The sequence below is a fragment of the Hyperolius riggenbachi genome, chromosome 3 (genome assembly GCF_040937935.1).
Source record: "Hyperolius riggenbachi isolate aHypRig1 chromosome 3, aHypRig1.pri, whole genome shotgun sequence".
In the NCBI taxonomy this organism is placed as follows: Eukaryota; Metazoa; Chordata; class Amphibia; order Anura; family Hyperoliidae; genus Hyperolius; species Hyperolius riggenbachi.
The window spans coordinates 217,241,455-217,268,062 of record NC_090648.1 but is presented as its reverse complement, the minus strand read 5'-3'; the positions used below and the strand labels follow the sequence as shown (position 1 = coordinate 217,268,062).

Genomic DNA, 26,608 nt, shown 5'->3' with positions numbered 1-26,608 from the left:
AAACCTCACTGACTGCATGCCTGTTCTAGGTCAGTGGCTCGAGTAGTGAAGCCAGAGACAGCCAGGCAACTGGCCAAGCAACAGCAGCCTATGTGGTGCTCTTTTCTTTCTCGTATACTGTCTATATTTAACTTAACTAAAATATTGAACACAGTACCAATATAAAGTACTCTTACAGGATGCCATATGTATATTTTGATATGTGTAGGAAAACAGCCGTCTTTCATATTAGTAGGAAGAAAAAGGTTTTAAACACCAAAGAACACAAATAAATCACAATGAATGATGCCAAGATGTTTTCTTTTTAATACATCTCAATGCCACACATATGGCCCTAGCTACATTTAAATAATGGGTAAAAGTATCCAGTACTTAAACATTTTAATGTAATTATGCTTGTCAACCAAAACACACATTCCACTTGCCTAATACTGTGAAGGCCTCCTTTGTGAAGTGATAACATCTCTGACCCATCAAGGCATGGACTCCAAAAGACCTCTGAAGGTGACCTGTGGTATCTGGTACCAAGACTCTGGCAGCAGATCCTGTGAGTCCTGTTAGGTGTCAGGTGGAGCCTCCATTTATCAGACTTCTTTTTCCAGCACACTTTAAAGATTTTTGATGAGAATGAGATCTGGAAAAATGTGATCCATCAAACCACTTTCCTCCACTGCTTCATGGCACAATTCTAACATCATGTGCCAGTTTTAGTTGCTTTCTATAATGCTAAGGGGTCAGTATAGGCACTTTGACTAAACTGTGCCCACACGACCCCATACTCAGAAAGCTGTGGTGATGCATTGTGGGTTCTAACACCTTTTTCTCATAGCCAAGATACATTGGCAAATTGTGCTATAGTAGCTCTTCTATGGGATCAGACCAGACAGAACCATACAAGAACTTCCATTCCCCATGTACAATGAGCTTTGGATTCTTATGGCCCTGTTACCAGTTTATCATTTTTGCTTCCTTTCACTACTTTTGGTAGGTACAAATCAATGCATACCAAGAACTACCAACAAGATGTGCTGTGTGAGAATGCTCTGACTGAATTATCTAACCATCAGCCTTTATCAAAATCTCTCAGATCTTTATAATTGTCCATTTTTTCTGCTACCACTACATTACATTCATGAAATGACTGTTCACTTGCTGCCAAATATATCCCAACCCTTGACAGGTGCCACCACAGCCACCATCATCAGTGAAGTTCTGCCTTTGGTGAGAAAACATCAATCCCTTGAGTTCACATATCTGGGAATAATGCCACATAATATTCCAAGCTGCATACCATTATTCTGAGCACACAATCACCCAAACCCTCCATTCTTCCTCTATCAGGATCCTAATAATCTCTGTGGATGTGGGCATGTCCATGTTGCTGCCAGTCACTTAATTTGTGCAGGTGCAGGATAAAGAGTCCCTGCTCTGTGCAACTAGTCATGCAAGAAGGTAAAATATCTACGGTATCTATACCGAAACACAGGGTAAATTATTTTCAATCTCTAGTTAACTGTATTTATTATTATTATTTATTTGCATAGCGCTGGCATCTTCTGGAGCACTTTACAGAATACAGTTATCTCAATACCTGTCTCTCAAAGGAACTCACAATCTAATCCTTACCTTTATCATAGTCTCATGTATCCTCTCAACCATAGCCTAAGGCCACTTTCGGGGGATACTAGTTGACTTATCCCTACGGGGTTTTTTTTATGTTGGTGGAACTGGAACCCATTGTAAAAACAAGGAAAACATACAAACTCAAAGCAGACAGTGTTTTGGCTGAGGCGTGACTCTAGCACAACAAGGGGAGAAAGCTGTCCGCTGCACCACTATGAATGATCATGACTAGATGACTAGAACCAGAACTTTGCACGGTGTGAAATTAATTCAGAAGGCTAATAATTTATTATCTGCATGTGAACATGCATCTTCTGAACACCACTGAATGTTCTACAGGGCTGACTGATGGGGAAAGCCTTGTAACACTGCTAAGAACCTAACTTAGACATAGTTACATATTTTCTATCTACATTAGATAGAAAAATATTACAAACCTCATGTGGGGCATATTGGACATTGCTGGAAGGGTAGTGAATTAGCATATCTGCAAGTGCACACACCCCTCACACTTTTTTATACTATAATGATCTGTCTAGAATTGATTGACGTCATAGTACCGATACATTACATTTTTTTTTTTACAAGATAGGATTTATTTACCGTATATTTAATACACAGTTCCACATTTCATCCTTAGAAGTGATGGTAATGTGATGCTAATTATTCAAGTGTGCATACAAGTTTAATGCAGACTGTATGCATCTTGGGAATGGGCCAATCCAAATTGGCAGGAAGTAGTCATTTGATTGGCCCAATTCCAAGCAGCTCTTAATCTGGGACTTTTCTATTGTATGATAGGACCCATGGAAGAGGTGCAAATTTCTTCTGCCTAATAGCAGGACATTAGTAATAGACCAAGGCCAGATTTGCAGGATTGGTTATACTCTCCAAAGTTCTCTGACTCAGGAGGGGGAATCAGGCCTATTGCTTTTAGTAAGACACTTCTTCATACTGACGGGTGAGTAAGCCAACTTAAGAACTGAATTTAGTAGGCCTCTGTTCATCATAAAAAATGCCACAATTAATTTGTTTACTGTAAGTATACTGCATAACAATAGGTAAATGACATTTCTAAGTGCGCGATTCTCTGCTGCATTTCCACAGTACATGATCTTTATATGGAGTGATGTCTGTAACAGTCTGTTTTATGATCGCACAATGTTGTGTTTAAGAGCTCTAGGGAGTGATAAATATAAAGAGCAATATCCAGAGACCTCATAAAGATTGCAAGAGGGGGGAGTCGGGGGGCTACAGAGCAGATAACGGGATGAGCTACTATCAAATGTTGTACGTTAAAAAGAGCTATAAAAAGGCTGGTAAAAGTAATGGATAAATATGAAATAAAAAAGATAGATAGGCAGAATAGATTTTAAAAATAAACAATATATGTAAGATGAAAAGGAAGATGCATGTAATATACAGGAACGAGAGCAAGGAAAGTATTATCAGACATGTCACCTTTATGACTAAACTAGGCATTCTTCAGGTAGTAATAATAAAAATAGTAAAAAAAAATAATAACATTTTATCTCTTATAAACTGTGAAAGTGAGCATTGAAATGTATTCAGATTTCAGAAAATTGGTTGAGTTGAGCAATAATGTCATGATGAGCAATGATGTCATATTTTTATGACACCTACCAGCCTACCACAATTCCTCTAATCCATACTGGGGAGAGGCTCCGGAGGCTACTAACCAAGTAGGTGCACAGTACATATTATTTAGTCACCCAGTCAGTTGTGCGCAGGTCTAATGACGTCTCACCCTACCGCCGCTGAAATTCCGGGAGGCGTTAAATACCATTCCCCCTCCGAGTTGTAGCAACTCAGAAGTATACACAATTCAGGGTCCGGCTAATGAGGACATCGGAATTACATTGAAAATCCTGCTGTGCCACTATGGCTGTAATAACATTACATCTATGGTGCCGCTCGAAGAAGGTGCTAAACATCTGCCAGCACGCACCAAAGTCACCTATTTCACTTCCCCGCCAAGCTGCAATAACTGACAAGGAAAACCAAAACCCAACTAACCAAACTTCAACAGGTATGCTCAACCCACCAATAGAAACTGCTGGATAAACAAAAAAACAGACCTTAACATAGGATGGTGGGTGGGCTGGAGATGCTCACCTTGGTAAGCATTGTGAATGCTCCTTTTCTTCCCTAACTAGAAAAAAACTCTTCCTAATCCCACTCAACCAGTAAGGAGGATGCTATTCTCCCATCCTGGAGATTGGACTTTCTGAACCTCCTTGGGTGTCAAAGCCCCATCGTGCAGGCCTTTCCTGACCAGGGCTGGATTTGTACTCTTTACCGTCCAATGCCACTGTCAGCAGCTGCCGCCCTTCAGTATAGGTAGCCAGTTAACCCCTTCCACCCTCAAGTATACGTAGCCCATTGACCCTTCCATGAGGTCATTGAAAAGACCCTGCCTACCAATACTAGACAGTATCCTATCAGTGCTTCAATAAAGCTACCACAGCAATAGAATCTCTTCTTTCCCCTCCACAACCATGATCTAGCTACCTATGATGGCTGAGTGCAATTAATCCATATGCTGCATGGTGGTCCCTTCTCCTCTTCTCGAAGCAACAGTAAGGTATACCAGAGATTACATGTCTGTACTGTATCACGACCATCATACTTCACAGCAGCAGCACCAGCATTTACAGGACTGCGTGTTGCTATGTAAGCCACCTGCGTAACTAAGGAAGGTACGCTAGGCTGCAAGAGCAGCCTTGACTTTAGAGTGTGGTGCTGTCATGGAGCTTGCGCTGCTGTAGCAGTGCAGCTTCATAAATAAGTCCCAATTCCTGTAAGCAATGTCGCTGTTCATGTTGCGCCTTAAACTTGTATCAGTGTTGTATTACATTTAATCAAGTTTCATTCTACGAAAAATAAAACTTCCACTACATGACCCTGAGACTCCGGAATTTATTATAGTTTCAGGGTCTTTAATTACGTAGATTGATTCCTGAGACGACAAAAGGCAAAGGACAGCTCCTCAGCTTCCTGTTACTGCTGTGGTAATATAAAGATACGGGGACAACATATGCAATGTGAGAAATAAATTATAACCGGAGATAGGTGGAGGGGGTCAGAAGTAATCCTGCAATAGGGCCCGTGGGACACTAAACTGACCTGTAGGTTATTCTCTTTGTTAATTTCTGTAGGTGATAAATTGTCACAAATAAATACCTCTAAAATAGCTTTCCCCCTGCAATAATTACAGTAACACCCCCATTATCTAGCACCAGCGGGAGTTGGCTGATGCCATATAAGTGTGGTTTCTGGTTGCTTGAGAGTCAATGTTAAAAATAGGCCTAGATAAAAAACAGCACTACACCCCACACTGTATATTTAGCATAAACGCTCACCCACTAATCCTGGTGTTTCCTTCCCCTTTGTTTCCTCCCCACTACCCTCTAGATTGTAAGCTCGCAAGGGCAGGGACCTCCTCCTAGTGTTTCTCATACTGCTGTAATTTTAACATATGTATATGTACCAACTACATATCAACTATGTATGTATCTGTATTTATTCTATTCAATGTCATGACTGTACAGTGTCTTGTATTTCTTATGTATATTTGTTCCCCATTATTTGTTTGTACTATGTACAGCGCTACGGAAGATGTTGGCGCTATATAAATAAAAAATAATAATAATAAAATAATAATAATTAATGTATTAATGTTGAAATACAGCAATTAAAAACAAATTGGGACAAAGGACAGACTTCTCTTAATGTAAAAGAAGTTTATTACTTTATACAGAAGTGCAAAATTAGATTTTTGTATCCTGCAGAGCCAGAAATTTTTTTCTGGTTGCTTGAGACTTCTGGTTAACTGAGTTCTGGATAACAGGGGTTTTACTGTATTTAGTTAAGGCAATCAGGGCTGACTGTGATTGTGGATGGTTAGAAGGTGAATTCTATAAATGTGCTGGGCTAAAAGAATGAGAATCATTTGTTGTTAAATATAGCCTAGCTCCCAGACTCCCTTGGGTTTATTGCTGTCTGTGCTCTGAGATGATGTGGGTAAGGCTCAGTAGGGCCAGAGAAAGATTCAACTTTTTGGAGAGTGAAGAAAATTTAGAATTTCTATGAAACGTTCATTGATATTTTTCATTTCCCTCACTGGGACCATCTTCTGGGTTTATATAAAAACTTTGGAGGTCCCAGGCATACATTAAAAAATGGCCCAGCTAAATTTGGGTGGAGGGTAAAGCCGAAAGACAGTTCTCACTGTTCTATCTATTCTATTTGGCCGTGTAATTCGGGCTCTGACTACTGCCAATGACCAAGTTACCCTGATTGTTTGTAATTTGGCTCCAACTATTGCCTGCACCCAAATTAGTCAGTGAGCGCACCAATAGCCATAATTCCAGCCCCCAAATCCCAGCCACCATGTTGTGCCCAAATTCAAGGGTCAGGAAGTGAAGGAAACTTTCTGGGGCCACACACAAAATAACATTACGAAAAACACCTTTCTTTCTTTTTTTTTTTATACAGACAGCATTACAAATCCCAAAGTGCAACCACTATATTCAAAACTAAAAATGTTATTTCTTCCTGTAGTTGGAGAAGCCAGCCAATCAATATACTGTATATAAAAATCTATGGGTACCCCTGAAAACAAAAGTTCAGTCAGTAAAGCCATCATACAGTACATGTGTGTCTGGTGTCTTTGTTTTTCCAAGCAATTGATTAGCTTAAAGCGGACCCAAACCAAACATTTTTTTAATTCAAAATATTTAGTTGCACCACTCTGACACATACAAAGTTAAATAAACACTGCTTCAAGCCTATGAGCACTTCAGTGCGTGCTTTTCAATTTTCACCCTTCTCTTTTCATAACTAGGGTTATACAGGTGGCAGCCATTAGCAATTCCTCCATTGCCAGACACCTCCTACTCCACCAATCTGCCGGATTCTGTCCCGGCAATATGAAAGGAAGGGGAGGGGTTCCTCCAATCAATGTAAAATATTTTATATTTGTCATAATGCAGCTGAAAAAGGCTGTTATTTATTATTATAATTTAGAAAATAGATTTTATTTCTGAAATCTTGTATTTTTAATTTGGGTCCACTTTAAGGTTCACACTGGGGGCAATGTTGGACTGTTTCACACAACAGACGACAATGGACAAGCAAACATGTTGATGGATCCTATGTTATGTTATATGTATCCATTGTGGAAAGGGTGCAAAAAGTTCTGATGCATGACAACTTTTCCAGACATCGTACAGAACACGGACATGTCAGAGATAGCATGGTATCTATGACATGTTTTTTAGAAAAGACACCATGACTACATTGATGGACACAGCAGATTGTACATTGAATGTTCCTCGGCACGATCATAACTAAAGACCTAAGGAGGGAGCAGAACCTCTAAAATACAGAAAAGAGCCCAGCAGAGGTTATTCTTCCTGCACCAACTGAAGCAATTTGGTACATCCCGTGAGCTGCTGAGCAGCTTCTATACCGCTACCACAGAATCCATCCTTTGCTCCGTTGTCTGGTATGCTGGCGCATCCGCCAAGGACAAGCATAAACTCCGAAGAGTACTTAATGCTGCGGAAAAGATCATAGGTTCGCCCATAGCTGGATTCCAGGCAAGGCCACATAGTCCATTGCCTTAGGGCACCAGGAAAGCCAGGGGCGGACTGTGGCAGCAGGGAGGCAGTAGCAGTTAGCCCGCTGAACATTCATCTTGCTACACAGAGTTTGCACATAGCATTGTGTGGCTACAAACAGCCGGATCTGGCACTCGGGGAATGAAGGGGCACCAAATGGGCACTTACAGTGATCTCTGAGCTGCCTGTTAATCACCAAATGTGCCGTTCGTCGAGGAGCTTACAATCTAATCCCTGTCATTACTAATTACTAACTGTCAAACCAAGATCAGCAGCACCACTCTTAAAGAAATAGCTCTTTATTCAGACACGTAATAAAAATCAAGTCATTAAGAATGGGTTTAGACGCAGCTACAGCCCGCTGTTTTGAATGCTTCTTTGTCAAGCTGCAAGCTCATAACCCTTGGGCATATGGGTCATATCAGCTCTAGCACATTGGAGTGCTTGGTCTAACACTGTGTTAATCACTAACTGTCCTCAGAGGAGCCTACAATCTAATCTCTGCCATGTTGGGGGGGGAGGGGGTATAGGATGCTGTTGGTCTTGGATCAGCTGCTGATAGTTGGCCTTGGGCAGTAAAAAGTACAAATCTGGCCCTGCCACCGCTAGACCTCCTCCATGTGGCTAGACTGGGGTGTAGGGCCTCCAAGATTTCACGTGACCACTACCACCCGGGCAGCCGCTTCTTTGAGCTCCTACCAACAGGCCGAGGCTACCGAACCATCTCCTCCAGGACTACCAGATGCAAAAACACATTCTTCCCTCAAGCTATCCTCCACCTGAACTCCAACTCCTCCCACCATGTCTGCCCGCAGCACTCTGGCCTCTAGCCCCTTGCCATGGCGCTGAACTCTCGCCACTCCTGGCCAGTACTGCCCCACATCCCCAGTTGCTAGTGTTCTCAGTGGACAACCCCCACAATTGTATGTCACTATTTAGAACATTTTTCTCTCAATTTTTCTAAAGAACCATTTTTTACAAGAGTTTACAATCTTTTATCCCGAAATTGCTTTAATCTTGAAAAAGTGTGTGGTACCTCAAAGATTCTGATTGAAACTTCCGATCAATCAGAAAATTGGATGGGAATGCTCGGATTGAATCAAACTAAAAAAATCGTATGGTGTGTGGCCACCTTTGGGCAGGGTTTATACACACATTTACATTTGATTGGCCAGTTTTACCACCTTCATGTAGCACGAGGGCCAAAAGATTTTGAATACTATGAACAGATTGTATAGGTAAGCTGTCATACTACATGGGAGTGGTAAAATGTTCCCATCATTGGCCAATTGAGATTGCATGTTGGTACAAACCCTAAGGCCTCGAACCCACTAGCAGAGCTATTCTAAGAACTTGGTAATGCTATGTGAGATGTTCAAAAAATCACATCCCTCAAGTGGGATCACACACTTAGCATTACATTAGCAAGAGTTTTTTAAATCACAAGCGCTTATAAAGTGCTGCTAGTGGGCTAGTCAGTGTAAAATACAGGAAAGTCTTCTGCGCACAATATTCTTCTGATCTCACATAAAGTTGGTATTTATAAGAAACAGCATGCACTCGGGATCATCAAACTCCCAACGACCAGGACTGAAAGTATTTATCATTTGTTTACGTATCGGTATAAATTACTGGACAGGTATTCTTGTTAAGAAAAACAACAACAATATAATATTCATTTAAACACACCAGCCAAAGATCAGCAGATGCATTATGAGATCCATTTAAATTAGGTCATATTAAAAAATGTATAGAAATCGTGGCTTGACATAAGTGACTGAGAGGAGGCTGTAAGTGATCATTCTGGTGCCTTCCTCTACGTACTGACCACAGTCCACAGACAACCCACGGAACAGTCTCATAATATTCCAATCACAGGGCCTTGCCCTATATACATCAGGCTGTAGTCTCAGAGAGATCAATATTTCCTGCCATGTGTCAAATATTGCTGTGCTCAGAATGTCAATCAGCTTCCCCACCACCGTCCCCATGCACTACCCAGGACTGACCCTCCTCCCCTTCTCCACTCTTTGAAGATTCTGCTTTAGAAATTAAATATTAAGAGACACAACAGTGAATGTGCTGAACAAGGCTCTCCTCAAGGACACAGCATTGACCCTCCCCCACTTTATCTCTGTATATTTCTGGCCTTCGTTTCAGATGATCTCTTGCGCACAAAACTGAAAAGCTCCAACAAACCAATTTCCTGTTGTTGTTTTTCATTTTTTTTCAGTTAGCTGATTTTACAGGTCCTACAGATCTGTCTACTGTCTATATCTTTTCCCTGTGCCCTGCAATCACCATCTCGCATGCCCAGCGCACCTTTTCCACTCCACACCTCCTCCTGTCACTCCTTCTGCTCACAATAATTCCTTTCTTCCACTCATCAAGCGTTCTGGGAGAATAATCTCGGCAGTTTCATACTTGCTTTCTTTCACCCAACCATTTTCCTGTTACAGATTGTGCCGCAAGGCACTAGTGACAAGGGTTTCATCCAGTGCAGAACGTTTCATTTTCCTAACATACTCTTACTTTGACTTTTCATGATGGAGTATAATTATTATAGGTTTTTGTACACAAAACGACCTATTAAGTGTGCTAAGCAAAACTCTTAAAAATAAAGATTCAATTATGAAGTAGCGAACAAGTAGAGGGGCTCTGAATGGCATTTCCATAATAATACTGATTCGCTTGTCAAGGCAACAACATGTGCTTTCAGGTCAGCTTGCTATGCGGGTTGCTGGAAAAATATAGAAGAATCCTTGAATTCTATTTTCAGTGCCTGCATCAGTGTCCCTGGGATAGCAATTTGTGAGATAAAGGCCATTGCTTTAAAAGGACCACTATCGCAAAATATTGTAAAATTGAAAATACTTGTGTATGCATATGTATAAAATGTACATTTCTCCTTGAGTAAAAAGCACTATAAATTATTGCTTCCCTATCTTGCTTCCACTTATAAATAGGCAGTAAAAGTCTGAAAGATCTGTCCGGTTTTGGACTAATCAATTTCCTCAGGGTATTTTTATTTTCAAAAGCACTTACTGAATTGCATTTGCTCAGTCCAACTGTCAAAATAGCGCACAAGCAAGAAGGGAAGCTAGCCAACATCTTTGTACACATCCTTTACAGCAACTGCTTTTCTAAAATAAAAAGGAGATACTGAGAATCCACCACGAGAAGATGGACTAGTCGACAATCTGTCAGATGTGTATGATTTTTTTTTTTACTGTTTACTGTAAGTGAAAGGAACAATGCAAAAAAGTAATTTATAGTGCATTTTACTCTGGGAGAAATGTACCTTTTATATGTATTTTACATTTTACAAAACAAGCAGGACAAGTGACCATGGCCATCCCTCAGCTTCATATGTAGGGCTGAATATGTTGTAGTCTGCTGCTTTTGTAAAATGTGAAAGATATACAAATATAGTACATAAATGGTACCAATGCATAAATGTACAGTATATAGGATTTGCAAGACCAGGCAACAAATAACGTTAATGCCACTTACCTGCCTTTTTTGGTGAATCTCTGCCTCTAAACACTATCTCAATCACTGACCCGCAATGAGTATGCAGGTCACAGGATGCGTACGAAAGGAATCGGCGCCGGTAGACTTGGGCACAGGATACAGCCGGTATATGGCTTATCCTGCTACTGCACAAGTCCGGGCCGTGTTAATTACTATTCCCCCTCCAGGCCGCCATGGATGGTGGAGGATGAAATAATTCGGCTAATAATTGCTGACGTCTTCTGACGGCGCCGAAGTTACTCCCTGTGCGCTGCTATAGCCGTAATTCCTATTACGGTCTATGGTGGCGCCGGCTGCGCCCCCAAGTCTCCTGCACTGGATTCACTGTGTTCACACGGGATTAACTGTTTGCCTGTTGCTGTGGTGTGACTCACTCACTACTGAAGATAACAGCCAGGCAATTGGTATTTTTTCAAAAGGGAAAAAAAGGTCAGTCCTCATATTCCTCGAATTTTAACATTTTGCTCTTACCTTATGTCACTGTAGTGACATATAGTGGTTATAGTGGTTATAAATATAATACTTATAAAATATAATAACTTCCCTGGTTTCAGCATCAGAAATACTTCCTAAAGCTACTGTATATATTGCTGTATATTGAAAGCCGCCCTGCCCTCCCAGTCATGTTTAGCCTAGGTTGATTAGCTATGCGGAATTCTGGCCTTAGACTGTGATAGGGATCACAGTGTGACATTTAGTGACGTGACTATGTATTCTGTAAAGTTCTGCAGAAGATGTCAGTACTACATAAATACATAATACCAACATGGTAGGACATTAGACTAGGACTATGGCACAGATTAGATTGTGAGCTCCTTTGAGAACAGTAAATGACATGACTATGTACTCTGTAATATTATGCTCTTTGTTATAGTGGTGCTCACTTTACAGTTTCCCCAGTTATAGACTAGCTCTCCCCTTATGGTATTTCTTGCTAGAATGCTCCCCAACTAGTGTGCTTTTCCGGTAGAGTGCTCCCTGCTAGTGTCCTCAGTTACAGTTTCTCCCCAATAGTGATCCTAGTTATCATGCTATCCAATAGCGTCCTCAGTTAAAAGCCTTCCCATAGTTTCCCCTGTTGTAGTGTTCCCTTCACAGTGTCTCCAGTTTATAGTGCCCTTCCCACAAATCCGAACCAGCAGGGGCGTAGCAATAGGGGTTGCAGAAGTAGCGATTGCATCAGGGCCCTTGGGCCAGAGGGGCCCCGAAGGGCCCTCCCTCAACTATCGTATAAGCTCTCTATTGGTCCTGTGCTTGTAAAAATCCCTTCTATAGATACTCTGAATAGTGGTAATAATTAACAAACTGTTCCCCATCCCCTTCTTGCCCTTCTGACACTGTAGTTGCCATTGGCAGGTTTTGGTGCGCTGTATCAATTGCTATATATAGAGTGCTTGGGGGGCCCCATTGTAAAACTTGCATCGGGGCCCACAACTCTTTAGCTACGCCACTGCGAACCAGCGTGCAGGAGGAACGAAGGTGGACAAAGTCCTGACAGCGTCCCTTCTAAGAAGAATATTGTGATGACGACCCTGCCTCTTGCCATGTGATTCTGGTGACCACAGTTATCTAGCTCTCCCCATCACACACTCAGTGGAACAGGAAACAGAGGATTATTTTTAAGTTCTAGCGCTCCCCATAAATGTTATTTTTTATAAACTCCTTTTAGGTGGGTTGGGGGTAGTCCCACACTTAGAAGTAGCAGCAGAATATTATTCAGCAAAGCCAAAGTACCTCCTCCTAACAGGAAACAGAGGATGCACAGCGCATCCCCTGTTTCCTGTTCCACTGAGTGTGTGATGCTCCAATGAACTCAGGTATCAGGGATGATGCTCTCAGAAGTGAAATAACTCAAGAAGTTGCCATAGTAACATACGAAGTAAGAGAACAGACAACCATTTAGTCATTTTTATATTCTTTCTTTTGAGGCTGCAAGAATTCCAATAGACTATTCATGGGACATTTTGCTTTCTTGCTGCTTTATAAGTTGATGTTGTTGGTTTGCATTTCCAGTACTTCAGGACTGCTCAGAACATTTCCTGGTAATAAGTGGCAATTGGCAAAACATGACAAAAAAAAAACCTGACAAAATATGTCAGGACAAACATTACATCCATGCTGCCACTGGGCCATTGTATCATGGACTATGTTCATATTTGATTGGAAAGTGCCTTTAAATGAATTATTTTTCTTACGGATCATTTTTACAGCTTCATTATTTGTTTAATTATATGCTTTCTGATCATAGACACCAGGACATCAAGAATTCAAAAAGGCATCAGAGGAAATAATTGCTGTTTTATCATTCTTTGATATAGGCTAAATTACACTGAAAATTAATTCACAAGGAATGAGGATTATCATTTTTTTAAGGGAGAAAGAAACAACAATAAACATCAAAGAAGAAATGGCACCATCCTAAATGCCTTAAATGTCTGCTTTTCCCTCCCGCTCTGGGGACATGCAAATTGAGGAACGCAACAGCGCAGGGAATCGATCTCATCAAAACCCACCTCGGCATGCAGACACCAAACCGTCTGCTGATCAGGACTTGGTCTCATCCACAAGAGTTTGCTTTTGATGGAAAAAAATATGGCTGCTATGTATAAGACATTTGTGGCCAAAGGACATTGTAAAAAGGCAATACCAGTAACACCAAGAGTCATTAAAACAAAAGAGTCTTAAGACTCCCCAAACAGCAACTAGGAAATGTGAATCAATAATGAATCTAGTGATTTTCAATGGGTTAAAGCTGCCTGGTAATGAGAGTCTGGCTATTTGCATTAAGCAAGTAATTACAAATGCTACCCGAGAACAGGTCTTCCCTAGTTACACTTCCAGCTACAGGAAGGGTAACTATAGTTACACAGATTTTATATATAATATGTAAGAAAGGCAGTGCAAGGTGTGATCATTTACATGCATTGTGTAGTAGGCCTGCATTTGCTAAGCCAGACCTGTATTTGCTAAAAGATCCAACAGATTCAGGAGTAATTAATATACACTAAAATAATTAACTAGCAAACATGATGGTGTTGCCAAAAAGCTGCATGTGACCGGGTGCTGATGACCATTCCTCGCTCTATGGAGAAAATACATATGCTTTGATTGTTCATGCCCAAGTCAAGGACAACAGCAGGATCAGCCTGTAGACCCCTTACTACGTTTAATTCTCAGCACAACTCTGGTAAGTCTACACATAATTTGTAGGCGATGTGTTTATGTTTTCAAAGCATACAGTCATTCTTCCTTTAAAGTGTACTTGAGATGATGAAGTGCAAAAGTTTTATACTTAACTGGGGTTTCCTCCAGCCCCCTTCAGCCTAATCGCTACCCTCGCCGTCCTCCCTTGCCTCCTGGATCCTCCGCTACGGTCCCGGCAACTACCGGCAGTCAGGACCAGTCAGCACAGGCGCAGTGTGCGTAATAAGCCCCGATTAAAGTTACCCGGAGCCATAACAGAGTATAGAGGAGGCAGAGGATGGTGGCTATGGACAGATTAAGCTGAAGAGGACTGGAGGAAGCCCCAGGTAAGTATACAACTTTTACATTCAAGTTTACTTTAAGGGCTGGTTCACACAGATAGTAAATACAACATTTTTGCTAGCCTACGAAAGAGATCTACCACTGTTCCATTCAAACGGATGGAAGTAGTCTTTAAACGATGGTGAGAGCAGTTAGATCACAGTAGATCCCATCATCTCATCTCATCTTGGATGCTACATGTAGCGTCCAGTGTTGGCTGTCTTTGCAGTTCCATATCCCCCTAGGGGCTCAAATCACAAAGGAAAAATAGGAACCGATGATGCAAACCAATGCCAAATGCTTTCTAAACCAGCCTCCGCCAGTTGTTCCTCCAGCCAGACACCCATGTGAACCAGCCCTTAGGCTTTTTAAGCGCTAGTGATTTTGAAAACATCTCTTGCTAATGCAATACTATCTGGGATTTTTCAAATCACTTTGCTCCAGTGAGAACACACACATAGGATAACTGTAACGATTGGTGTCAGCGAGAACAGATTTCTCTGATTATTGGTGATCTGCAGTATCACCAATAATACAGATGCTATACCTGATTATAGGGTGATCTGCAGAATCACCAATAATACTGGTATAGCCAGAAACAGGACAACCAATGTAAGGGTAGGTGTTTGGTGCAACAGTAATGATAGAGATACCCGCTATTCCAGAGGAGCTGAAAGATAGGAATATCTCTATATAACACAGGAATACAAACTCCAGCAAGCTAGAGATACAGACAATAGTGCGATAGTTCACCCGAGGAGCGTGTAGAACTATAATTAACAACCGTACTGGTCACCCGAGGGGCGGGTGATTCTGACTGTAGTGTAGTCACTATCACCTGAGGGGCAGGTAGAAAGGATAGTACTGTAGTGACTTTTCACCTGAGGAGCAGGTGATAAAGACTGTACTGCAGCAACTGGCCACCTGAGGAGCAGGTGATTCAGACTGTACTGCAGCTATTGACCACCTGAGGAGCAGGTGATTCAGACTGTACTGCAGCTACTGACCACCTGAGGAGCAGGTGATTCAGACTGTACTGCAGCTAATGATCACCTGAGGAGCAGGTGATTCAGACTGTACTGCAGCTACTGATCAGCTGAGGGGCAGGTGATTCAGATAGTACTACAGCCAGTATTCACCTGTGAAGCAGGTGATGATAGCAGAGGATTCCTCACCAGCGACTAGGCTCACTGGTGAGGACAGGAGACTCAGACAAGCAGGTTTGGCAACGAGCGGACAGATACGGTACAGAGACAGAAAGCTAGATCAGAGTAGTGTTTCAGGCAGAGTCGGCAACTATATCAGATAGGCAAAGGTACAGGATCAGTAAACAGAAGAGTAGTCAAGCTAGCAGAAGGTCATAACAAATAATACAATTCAATTAGTACTTTAAGCTATCAACAGAATCTGGCTAAGTGTGGATCCCCAGCTCCTGCTGGTTCTAGCACACTTTGGGATCTGACTAGGTCTGAGTGCTAACACGTAGCATTTGCAACAGCAGACGCGGAGCAACTGAATGACCTGTCCTATATATACTGCAAGCGCTCCACAGCGCCGCCCCAGTCACTCAACCAATCCGGAGCACAGCTGGAGTCAGCTGATCGCCTGATCAGCTGACTCCCCTTCTAGTTGCATAAAGGGCCTGTCGCCTGGCGTGCACGCGTAGCCCTTAGTCTATGAGCAATAGAAGGACCAGGCAAAGCACCAGTGTGTAACTGCGCGGCGGTAACCGCCGGCTGCGACGCGGAGATAGCCGCCATGCCGCTTGCTGTTGCGGCCGTATCTCCGCTATCCATTACAATAACATTAGCAAGAGCTTTTAGAAGCACAAAGTGCTTAGAAAAGCTCTTGTAGTGTGAACCAGGCTTAGTGTCTGTTTAACTTAAAGTGCAACTCTGGTAGGAAACTTTTTCTGCCTTTGAATTATGCAGTCAGAATGTCAGTTGCTCCAATGATGAGGATTTTGTCTCAGTCATGGCCTTCATGACAGATGATCTCTAGAATAGGAAGTGGGATCAAGTCTCTCAAAATAGAGCTATAGGCACAATTTCCCTTCTGATCTGATTAATTGGTTGTACTATTCTAAAATGTATGCACAAAGTCACATTTTTATAAAAAGGACCAGAGTGCTGAGCTGACAAAATTTTGTCAGAAGTGAAATATACCAGTTGCTGTCAGTTATACATCAGCAGCTGTCAGTTACAACTGATTGTGCAAGGTAATGTCCCTGTTTCCTTATGGCTCAAGTGCAGTGTTGCCAACGTTTCACGTTATTTTTTACTGACCTAAAAATTTATTGACAAAAGATTTTTTTTACTGACAAAATCCTGAAAAATGGCCGTGGTCACGCAACAGAATGTGGGCGTGGTCATGGGTGGGGCCAAATATACATGATTTTAGTGTTGCTGTAAAAGGTCTGCCAGGGAAGTTTGAGCTCTGCCATAGTGTACCCCCCCCCCCCCCCCCCTTAATACATATAATCTTACAGCATTTTACCAAAAATCCACGTAATCTGGCAGAGGTTCTTCCAAAATACAGACAATATGGCAGTGGTTCCCAAAAAATAGATGTAATCTGGCAGCAGCGATTCCCCCAACATGCACATAATCTGGCAGCAGTTCCCCAAAATACATTTAATCTGACAGCAGTGGTTCCCCAAAAATAGGTAGCCCCAGGACTATAGGTGTCCCCAGAATAGGTGGCCAGGGGTATAGATGTCCCCAGAACAGGTAGCCAGGGGTATATGTGCTCAGTATATGTAGGCAGGGGTACAGGGCCGGTTCTAGACTGGCACATATGAGGGGGCAGTCAAATGGGTAGGGGGCAACATGTTCGAGGAAATTTGCGGCGCATAATGAGAGACAGCGTTTCACCAGTAAATGCACATTAGAGACATCCTTTCACCAGTAAATGCACGTAATGACAGACAGCTTTTTACCAGTAAATGCACGTAATAAGAGACAGCTTTTCACCAGTAAATGCACATAATAAGAGACAGCTTTTCACCAGTAAATGCACATAATAAGAGACAGCTTTTTACCAGTATATGCACATAATAAGAGACAGCTTTTCACCAGTATATGCACATAATAAGAGACAGCTTTTCACCAGTAAATGCACATAATAAGAGACAGCTTTTCACCAGTAAATGCACATAATAAGAGACAGCTTTTCACCAGTAAATGCACATAATAAGAGACAGCTTTTCACTAGTAAATGCACATAATGGCAAACAGCCAGCGTCCTCAGTATATGTAGCCAGGGATATATGTGCGCAGTATATGTAGCCAGAGGTATATGTCCCCAGTATATGTAGGCAGGGGTATATGTGCCCTGTATATGTAGCCAGAGGTATATGTCCCCAGTATATGTAGCCAGGGGTATATGTGCCCAGTATATGTAGCCACAGGTATATGTCCCAGTATATGTAGTCAGGGTTATATGTGCCCAGTATATGTAGCCAGAGGTATATGTGCCCACAATAGGTAGCCAGGGGGTATATGTGCCCAGTATATGTGGGCAGGGTATATGTGCCCAGTATATGTAGCCACAGGTATATGTCCCAGTATATGTAGTCAGGGTTATATGTGCCCAGTATATGTAACCAGGGGTATATGTGCCCAGTATATGTAGGCAGGGTATATGTGCCCAGTATATGTAGGCAGGGTATATGTGCCCAGTATATGTAGCCACAGGTATATGTGCCCAGTATATGTAGCCAGGGTTATATGTGCCCAGTATGTGTAGCCAGGGGTATATGTGAACAGTATATGTAGGCAGGGTATATGTGCCCAGTATATGTAGTCACAGGTATATGTCCCAGTATATGTAGTCAGGGTTATACAGTGGTGTGAAAAACTATTTGCCCCCTTCCTGATTTCTTATTCTTTTGCATGTTTGTCACACTTAAATGCTTCTGCTCATCAAAAACCGTTAACTATTAGTCAAAGATAACATAATTGAACACAAAATGCAGTTTTAAATTATGGTTTTTATTATTTAGTGAGAAAAAAAACTCAAAACCTACATGGCCCTGTGTGAAAAAGAAATTGCCCCCTGAACCTAATAACTGGTTGGGCCACCCTTAGCAGCAATAACTGCAATCAAGTGTTTGCGATAACTTGCAACGAGTCTTTTACAGCGCTCTGGAGGAATTTTGGCCCACTCATCTTTGCAGAATTGTTGTAATTCAGCTTTATTTGAGGGTTTTCTAGCATGAACCGCCTTTTTAAGGTCATGCCACAACATCTCAATAGGATTCAGGTCAGGACTTTGACTAGGCCACTCCAAAGTCTTCATTTTGTTTTTCTTCAGCCATTCAGAGGTGGATTTGCTGGTGTGTTTTGGGTCATTGTCCTGCTGCAACACCCAAGATCGCTTCAGCTTGAGTTGACGAACAGATGGCCGGACATTCTCCTTCAGGATTTTTTGGTAGACAGTAGAATTCATGGTTCCATCTATCACAGCAAGCCTTCCAGGACGGTCCTGAAGCAGCAAAACAACCCCAGACCATCACACTACCACCACCATAATTTACTGTTGGTATGATGTTCTTTTGCTGAAATGCTGTGTTACTTCTACGCCAGATGTAACGGGACACGCACCTTCCAAAAAGTTCAACTTTTGTCTCGTCGGTCCACAAGGTATTTTCCCAAAAGTCTTGGCAATCATTGAGATGTTTTTAAGCAAAATTGAGACGAGCCTTAATGTTCTTTTTGCTTAAAAGTGGTTTGCGCCTTGGATATCTGCCATGCAGGACGTTTTTGCCCAGTCTCTTTCTTATGGTGGAGTCGTGAACACTGACCTTAATTGAGGCAAGTGAGGCCTGCAGTTCTTTAGATGTTGTCCTAGAGTCTTTTGTGGCCTCTCGGATGAGTTTTCTCTGCGCTCTTGGGGTAATTTTGGTCTGCCGGCCACTCCTGGGAAGGTTCATCACTGTTCCATGTTTTTGCCATTTGTGGATAATGGCTCTCACTGTGGTTCGCTGGAGTCCCAAAGCTTTAGAAATGGCTTTATAACCTTTACCAGACTGATAGATCTCAATACAGTACTTTTGTTCTCATTTGTTCCTGAATTTCTTTGGATCTTGGCATGTCTAGCTTTTGAGGTGCTTTTGGTCTACTTCTCTGTGTCAGATAGCTCCTATTTAAGTGATTTCTTGATTGAAACAGGTGTGGCAGTAATCAGGCCGGGGTTGGTGACTACAGAAATTGAACTCAGGTGTGAGTAACCACAGTTAAGTTATTTTTTAACAAGGGGGGCAATCACTTTTTCACACAGGGCCATGTAGATTTGGAGTTTTTTTTTCTCACTAAATAATAAAAACCATCATTTAAAACTGCATTTTGTGTTCAATTATGTTATCTTTGACTAATAGTTAACGGTTTTTGATGAGCAGAAACATTTAAGTGTGACAAACATGCAAAAGAATAAGAAATCAGGAAGGGGGCAAATAGTTTTTCACACCACTGTATGTGCCCAGTATATGTAGCCAGAGGTATATGTGCCCACAATAGGTAGCCAGGGGGTATATGTGCCCACAATAGGTAGCCAGGGGGTATATGTGCCCAGTATATGTAGCCAGGGTTATATATCCCCAGTATATGTAGGCAGGGTATATGTCCCCAGTATATGTAGGCAGGGTATATGTGCCCAGTATATGTAGCCACAGGTATATGTCCCAGTATATGTAGTCAGGGTTATATGTGCCCAGTATACGTAGCCAGAGGTATATGTGCCCACAATAGGTAGCCAGGGGGTATATGTGCCTACAATAGGTAGCCAGGGGGTATATGTGCCCAGTATATGTAGCCAGGGTTATATGTCCCCAGTATATGTAGGCAGGGTATATGTGCCCAGTATATGTAGCCACAGGTATATGTCCCAGTATATGTAGTCAGGGTTATATGTGCCCAGTATATGTAGCCAGAGGTATATGTGCCCACAATAGGTAGCCAGGGGGTATATGTGCCCAGTATATGTAGCCAGGGTTATATGTCCCCAGTATATGTAGGCAGGGTATATGTGCCCAGTATATGTAGCCACAGGTATATGTCCCAGTATATGTAGTGAGGGTTATATGTGCCCAGTATATGTAGCCAGGGGTATAAGTGCCCAGTATATGTAGGCAGGGTATATGTGCCCAGTATATGTAGGCAGGGTATATGTGCCCAGTATATGTAGCCACAGGTATATGTAGCCAGGGTTATATGTGCCCAGTATATGTAGCCAGGGGTATATGTGCCCAGTATATGTAGGCAGGGTATATGTCCCAGTATATGTAGCCAGAGGTATATGTGCCCACAATAGGTAGCCAGGTGACCCCCCCCCCCCCCCCCCAGCAGGAGGACAGCAGCGCAGTGGAGGGGGAGTTGCCAGCGGTGGAGAAGGGGGGCAATCTACCCCTCTTCTCTCACCTTAGTGCTCTCCCTCCCTCGCTGACTGTCCCCTCCTGGTCTAAGTGCTGAGTGGCTGGCAGGCGGCAGTGAGCAGAACTTACCTGCGTCTCGTCGCCGGCGCGGGATGATTTGCCGCTACTCTGGTCTGGTCCAGACCAGAGCAGCAGAACTTCCGGGGCAGGAGCGAGACGGAAGGTAAGTTCCGCCCGCTGCCAAACGCCACTCAGCACTTAGATCAGGAGGGGACAGTCAGCGAGGGAGGGAGAGCACTAAGGTGAGAGAAGGGGGGGGAGATTGCCCCCCTTCTCCACCACTGCCCACAGCTCTTCCTCCACTGCGCTGCTGTCCTCCTGCAACAGGGCGGGCAGCCGACCGGCCGCCCTTACAGACGCTGCTGAATTCCTTACGGAATTCACGAGCAGCTCATTTTGTATCAAAATTTACGGGCTGCCCCCTTAAATTTACGCGCGGTTGGCAACACTGCTCAAGTGGGTGATATTACAGTTGAGCAGTGTGCTGACCAGGAAGCTGTTATGGGGTAATGGCCATTTTTAAAATGGAGGACGGAGAATTCCGTTGATCACAGTGGACAAATGGGACACAGGAGAGGAGAAAAGATTAGATTGAGGAGTAGACTACACAGGAGGTAAGTATGACCTGTGTATAGTTATTTTGACTTTTTATTTTCAGTTCAGGTTCTCTTTAAAGGAGTACCTCTAGAGTCCATTAAAACAGGAGCAAAACAGTGGGTGAGGTATATATTAACCTTTTGCCGATCGCATCACGCTGATGGGCGTGGCCGTGGCGGCAGCCCCTGGACCGCCTAACGCCAATTGGCGTAAAGTCCTGGGGCTCTGTTTTGCAGGAGATCGCGCGCAGGCTGCGTGCACATCTCCTGCTTGGGGGGCTGAGTTCCGCCCCGCCTTCAGTCTCACGGCTGTCCCCCTGGGGGACAAGAGAGCGATCGGCTCTTATAGGCAGAAGCTTATGACAGCCGATCGCCATAATTGGCTGGCTGTGGGGAGGGAGAGGGTTTAAAGAAACAGTTTTTTCGTTTTTTTTTTAAACCAGGAACAATAATATTTACAATAAAAAAAATAAACATGGGGGGAGCGTTCAGACCCCACCAACAGAGAGCTCTGTTGGTGGGGAGAAAAGGGGGGGGGGGATCACTTGTGTGCTGTACTGTGCGGCCCTGCAGCTTGGCCTTAAAGCTGCAGTGGCCAATTTTACTCAAAATGGCCTGGTCACTAGGGGGGTTTAGCCCTGCAGTCCTCAAGAGGTTAAGGCATTACGCGGAGGACACTGTAGGGAGCACTATAATGGGTACACTTTAAAAGGGGCAAGTAAAAGGGGGACATATGGAAGGAAGTCTTCTCTGGCCCTTTGCACTCTAGTGATATCTAGCAACATGCAGGTGGTATGTTGTACGTCCATCACGCTCATCTGAATCATTCAGACTGCACATGCTTTTTCCTTGCTTGCACTTTAAAGCACATCACTGCTTTTATTACAAATTTGTATTGACATGACAATGCATGATTAATTGTAATGGAAAATTAAGCATCTGAAGAAGCCGCTGTTCGGTCTGCAAATTGTGCATCAGGCATATATGCTCAGCACTGACCATTATTGTTGACATTTTAATATATTCATATGATGTGTTTTCTCTTTTATTATAAAAAACGGGCCCATATGCAATTAACTTTTTCTCCTGATTTTTCTCCTAAGTGATGTATTGAAACCTTCCAATAAAATGCCTTTTAAATCACCAGCAAGCGAGAAAATACTTAACATACCCACCTACTTGTGAGTACTTTTTTAATTGCAAAGTGTTAAAAAGTTTTTCTAAATAAAAGATGAAAAATTATCTACTAGGAGAAAACACAGGAGAAAAAGTGAATTGCCTACGGGCCACTGTACATTAAAAGTTATGTTTTATGAATGATACCACTCCATTGAAACCCTTATTTTTTGCTACTGCTGCTTGGGAGTTTCACAACTCTCTGGGCTATAATTTACTGAAAAAAAGCAGTAGTGCCTCACAACTACGTAGAGTGCATGCGCAGAGCACTCCTGCCTGCGGGTGCACAATCAAGGACATGCATCGCCAGGCAGAGCCTGAGCAGTCCAAACTAACCCTCCCGACCCATAAGTAGGTTCCAGGGATCATTACACAGTAATGGGGGGGGGGGGGGTGTTTCGATGTAATAAGTGCTAAGCTATCCTTTAAAAGGAAATAAATATGACAGCCTCCATACACCTCTTACTTCAGCTGTCCTCTAAAACTAATTGTTTAGCTAGAGAGCTTACTGAGCTAGATGATCCACATACTGGTAGGGTTCGCAGGTATTGTAAATAGAATATATTCTAGCTTTAATAATGTGTAGTACTTAATGGCCCATATGCACTTCTATCACTTTTTCTCCTGAGTTTTCTCCTGGGGGATCAATTTTTATCTTGCGTTTAAAATAACGTTTAAGCATTTTGCAATTCAAAAAGTACCAAAAAGTAGTTGAAAAACTATTAAAATTATTTTGAGCATTTTCTTGCTTGCTGGTTATTTAACTTCCCCGGCGTTCTATTGAGATCGCCAGGGAGGCTGCGGGAGGGTTTTTTTTTAATTAAAAAAAAACTATTTCATGCAGCCAACTGAAAGTTGGCTGCATGAAAGCCCACTAGAGGGCGCTCCGGAGGCGTTCTTCCGATCGCCTCCGGCGCCCAGAATAAACAAGGAAGGCCGCAATGAGCGGCCTTCCTTGTTTTGCTTAGATCGTCGCCATAGCGACGAGCGGAGTGACGTCATGGACGTCAGCCGACGTCCTGACGTCAGCCGCCTCCGATCCAGCCCTTAGCGCTGGCCGGAACTTTTTGTTCCGGCTACGCTGGGCTCAGGCGGCTGGGGGGACCCTCTTTCGCCGCTGCTCGCGGCGGCGATCAGGCAGCACACGCGGCTGGCAAAGTGCCGGCTGCGTGTGCTGCTTTTTATTTGAAGAAAATCGGCCCAGCAGGGCCTGAGCGGCAGCCTCCGGCGGTGATGGACGAACTGAGCTCGTCCATACCGCTCAGGAGGTTAAAAGGCATTTTTCATTTACAAATTGTGAAAATATCACCTAGGAGAAAACTCAGGTGAAAAAGTGAATTGTATATGGGCCTACAGGATCTTCTCAAAAAAATTAGCATATTGTGGTAAAGTTCATTATTTTCTGTAATGTACTGATAAACATTAGACTTTCATATATTTTAGATTTATACACACAACTGAAGTAGTTCAAGCCTTTTATTGTTTTAATATTGATGATTTTGGCATACAGCTCATGAAAACCCAAATTTCCTATCTCAAAAAATTAGCATATTTAATCCGACCAATAAAAGAAAAGTGTTTTTCAACCTTCAAAAAATTATGTTCAGTTATGCACTCAATACTTGGTCGGGAATCCTTTTGCAGAAATGACTGCTTCAATGCGGCGTGGTATGGAGGCAATCAGCCTGTGGCACTGCTCAGGTTTTATGGAGGCCCAGGATGCTTCGATAGCAGCCTTAAGCTCATCCAAAGTGTTGGGTTTTGCGTCTCTCAACTTTCTCTTCACAATATCCCACAGATTCTCTATGGGGTTCAGGTCAGGAGAGTTGGCAGGCCAATTGAGCACAGTAATACCATGGTCAGTAAACCATTTACCAGTGGTTTTGGCACTGTGAGCAGGTGCCAGGTCGTGCTGAAAAATGAAATCTTCATCTCTCTGTGCACAGAGTGTCTGTGGAGAGTCATTATACTTCTCAGTAACCAGAGATTAAAATTACCCATGTTTTTTTCACCCTATCACTTAAGAGCTTGCTGTTACATTATTTATTATTTATTTAATCAAGTTCTCTGCAGCCAGTAGTACAATTGCATCCAGTATATTCAAGAAGGAGAGGAGAGTACACAGAATACTGATGAGAGTGTTAAAAGTGGTCAGCAGGTGGTAAACACTCAGATGGCACCAACACGTGCTCTGCTTTTATATACATACACAAACACAACTACCTTCTTGAATTCATATCCCAGTGCATCTGCTTCATTTACAAAGACGTGTTTAAAAACAGGCATCAGTATGTGAAGGAGCTGCAATTATTATTATTATACAAAAACCATGGATTGAGCGTAGAATGGTATACACGCCTCATGTCATCACAAATGAGCCGCTGCTTGTGCTCCCTTTGACACTGCAGGGTTGTACTTAAAGAGGCACTATGGCGAAAATTTTAAAAATTTACAATATTTGCAAACATATACAAATAAGAAGTACGTTGTTTCCAGAGTAAAATGAGCCATAAATTACTTTTCTACTATGCTTCTGCCACTTACAGTAGGTAGTAGAAATCTGACAGAAGCAACAGGTTTTGGACTAGTTCATCTCTTCATGGGGGATTCTCAGGGATTTATTTATTTTCAAAAGCACTTAGTGAATGGCAGTTGCTCTGTCCAACTGCCCAAAAAACTGTGTTGCAAACAGGGAAGCTGGCCAGCATCATTGTTTAAATCCTTTTTAGGGAATGTCTTTATAAAGGTGGCCATACACTACTCGATTTGCCATCAGATTCGACCAACAGATAAATCCCTCTCTGATCGAATCTGATCAGAGAGGGATCGTATGGCCACCTTACTGCAAACAGATTGTGAATCGATTTCAGCCAGAAACCGATCACAATCTGTGGAGCTGCCGCTGCTGACGCCCCCCCGCATACATTACCTGTTCCGGGCGGCGCGAGTTCCCTGGTCCCAGCTGTCTTCTTCTCCGCTCCGGGCTCCAGACCGTTCCTGCAGCTACTGAACTTCCTGTCCAGGGGAAGTTTAAACAGTAGAGGGCGCTCTACTGTTTAAACTTCCTGCCGGGACAGGAAGTTCTGTGTAGCAGCCGGTCCGGAACCCAGCGCGGAAAGAAGACAGCGAGGACCAGGGGACTCGCGCCGGCCGGAACAGGTAATGTATACCCGCTGTATTGCGTCGGTCGTCGGGCATTTGAACGCCGCTATCGACGCACTACCGACCCGCCGGCGATCGAGAGAAATCTTCCGCAAGGACGGATCGAAGGGAATCGACGGGAACGATCGATTTCAGACGGAAATCGATCGTTCTGTCAGCGGTGTGCGCGGCAATTTCACAGCCGATTCGATCACTGTGATCGAATCGGGTGTATATCGGTGTGAAAATCGTTAGGTGTGTGGGCCCCTTTTAGAATAAAAGCCTTGCTGAGAATCCCCTATGAAGAGATGAACTAGTCCAAAACCTGTCGCTTCTGTCAGATTTCTACTACCTACTGTAAGTGACAGCAGCATAGGAGAATAGTAATTTATGGCTCATTTTACTCTGGAAAAAACGTACTTCTTATTTATCTATGTTTGCACACATTTAACATTTTTCGCAATAGAGCCCCTTTAATTACTTTAAGTACTTAATTCATAGCTCCCAACTGTCCCTCTTTTGGGGGAAAAGTCTCACTATGGGAATCCTGTTCCTCTGTCCCTCTTTTTTCCTCATGTGTCCCTCTTTCAGGACTGATGTACTGATCTATGTAAATATATATATATATATATATATATATATATATATATATATATATATATATATATATATATATATTTATATGTGTATTTTTTATTTTCTACTGAAAATGTGTTTAATGAACTCTAAACTTTATTCCCATCCTTTAAACTAATACATTTCTTTTCAAATGTTAATATGAAGGAAAATGACTCAAGATAGAAAGAACTAGCCTGCAGGGGCGTAGCAATAGGGGTTGCAGAGTTTGCGACTGCGTCGGGGCCCTTGGGCCAGAGGGGCCCCAAAGGGCCCTCCCTCAACTGCAGTATTAGCTCTCTATTGGTCCTGTGCTCATAATT

General features: G+C 42.8%; 1 long non-coding RNA gene across 2 annotated transcripts in view; it reads left to right on the top strand.

Moving 5' to 3' along the window:
• The first annotated feature begins 13,696 nt into the window (after positions 1–13,696).
• The window catches only part of LOC137563367 (uncharacterized), a 173,756-nt gene continuing 160,844 nt past the window's right edge, over positions 13,697–26,608 (top strand). For both annotated transcript variants that reach the window (XR_011030333.1, XR_011030334.1), the window contains exon 1: positions 13,697–13,989. This is a non-coding gene — a long non-coding RNA (uncharacterized lncRNA). The remainder of the gene's footprint in view (positions 13,990–26,608) is intronic.